Here is a 2,209-nt window from a genome sequence, read left to right as displayed (position 1 = left end):
CTTTTACTAACTCATCAACTATATCAATTCTCAAACAAGAGTCTACATCTTCATGTTGCTTCTTCTTATCATTGCCAATGTTGAAGACTAAATGATCCTCTCTGACTCTGAGAGTAAGCTTTTCACCTTTCACGTTAATCAAAGCACCAGCTGTAGCTAGGAAAGGCCTCCCCAAGATAATTGGGATATTAGAATCCTCTTCCATGTCCAAAATGACAAAGTCAATTGGGATGTAGAATTTTCCAACCTTCAGTGGTACATTCTCCAAGATCCCTTCTGGATACTTAATTGATCTGTCAGCTAACTGAAGAGAAATGTGGGTTGGCTTAAGATCTCTCATAGTGATCTTCTCATAGATGGAGAGGGGCATAAGGCTTACACTAGCCCCTAAATCACATAAAGCTTTTATAGAACATGATTCCCCAATGTGGTCTGGAATTAAAAAACTCCCTAGATCCTTGAGCTTTGGAGGAAGTTTTCTTTGGAGGATAGCACTGCATTCCTCAGTTAAGGCTACAGTCTCATAATCTTCAAGTCTCCTCTTATTTGAGAGAATTTCTTTCAGAAACTTAGCATAAGAAGGCATTTGTGAAAGAGCATCAATGAAAGGCACTTTTATGTATAGCTTCTTCAAAACCTCTAAGAACTTCCCAAATTGCTTATCAAGCTTAGCCTTTTGAAATCTTTGTGGAAAGGGAAGTTGTGGTTTGTAAGGCTCTGGAGGTATATACTTCTCTTCCTTCTCTTCAATTTTCTCTTTACCTTTTTCTGCACTTTCTTTCTCACTTTCTTGTTTTTCACTCTCATCAATTTCTTTCTCATTTTCTCTCTTCTCAATTTTTTCTCTTTTCTCATTTTTTTCACTTTTCTCATTGTTTACAACCTTCCCACTTCTTAAAGAAATAGCTTGACACTGCTCTCTTGGGTTTTCCGGTTGACTTGAAAGTTTTCCAAAAGACTTAGTACCTGAGGAAGATGCTTGTTGTGCAATCTGATTTTCCAACATTCTGTTATGTGTTTGCATCTGTTCCAGCCTTGCTTTCATCTCTCTCATCTCTTCATCATGCTTAGTTTGGTTAGCAAGAATCTGTTGTAATAAAGCTTCTGTGGTAGAACTTTGTTCTTGCTATTTTGGTGGAGGATTAATGTTTCTCTACTGAAAATTAGGCAATGGTTGCCTATTTTGCTAATATGGAATTCCTTGTTGCTGTTGTGGTTGAAGATTCTGATTTGGGACTTGATTTTGCTGATTTTCCCATGAAAAGTTGGGATGATTCCTCCAAGCTGGATTATAAGTTTGAGAGTAAGGATTCCCCATTTGTTTGTTTCTATAATTACCAACATATGCAGCTTGCTCTCCATAGTCTATTCCACAGCTGGTAGTTCCTTCTGCATAAGCAACTTGTTGTGAACTTCCAGATGATGATGATGAACTCACCAACATACTTAAATCTTCCATCTTCTTAGCCAAAACATTTGTAAGTGCATCAAACTTTGCATTAATCATGTTGAATGGATCAAGGTCATACATTCCAGCAGCTTGCCTCTTTTGAGTTGGAGCTGGTCCTCTTGGACTACTCCAAAGATGAGTATTCTTTGCAATTTTCTCCAATAGCTCATAAGCTTCATCTTCATGCTTCATAATAAATTCTCCTCCTGTTTGAGCATTAATAATCCCTCTAATTGTAGGAGTAACATTAGTGTAAAAATTCTGATTTATCATCCATTTTGGAATGGCATGATGTGGACATTGTCTCTCTAATTCCTTCCATCTCATCCATGATTCATAGAGAGTTTCATCTTCTCTTGGTTTGAAAGCTGTCATTTGATTCCTCAATTCTTGAGTTTTTCCAGGTGAAAAATATTGTGTAAGAAATGCATCAGTGAGTTGCTCCCAATTTGTAATGGAGTTGTAAGGTAAAGAATCAAGCCAATCCAATGCTCTATCCTTCAAAGAGAATGGGAATAGCTTCAATCTTGCTGCATCATCAGATACTCCAAGTTGTTTTTGCATGTCACAGATCATAACAAACTTCTTAAGATGTGTGTGTGGATTTTTGGAAGGATGTCCACCAAATTGGGAATTTTGAATTATTTGAAGAACCTCAAAATCCATCTTATAGCTATTTGAATCAATTCTTGGTCTTGCTATACTCTCCCTCAAGTCATCAAAACGAGGAAATGCATGATCCATCATACTTCCCCTAGG

The 2,209-nt window shown here is 37.2% G+C and overlaps 1 non-coding gene across 1 annotated transcript; it reads left to right on the top strand.

Moving 5' to 3' along the window:
* The first annotated feature begins 1,733 nt into the window (after window positions 1-1,733).
* On the top strand, window positions 1,734-1,840 carry LOC131170765 (small nucleolar RNA R71). Its single transcript, XR_009141533.1, has one exon. It is a non-coding gene; the product is annotated as a small nucleolar RNA R71 (small nucleolar RNA).
* The last annotated feature ends 369 nt before the right edge of the window (window positions 1,841-2,209 follow it).

Source organism: Hevea brasiliensis, chromosome 11, assembly GCF_030052815.1.
Source record: "Hevea brasiliensis isolate MT/VB/25A 57/8 chromosome 11, ASM3005281v1, whole genome shotgun sequence".
NCBI lineage: Eukaryota > Viridiplantae > Streptophyta > Magnoliopsida > Malpighiales > Euphorbiaceae > Hevea > Hevea brasiliensis.
Note: the sequence above shows the minus strand (reverse complement) of the source record. Positions and strands in the feature narration are given on the sequence as shown.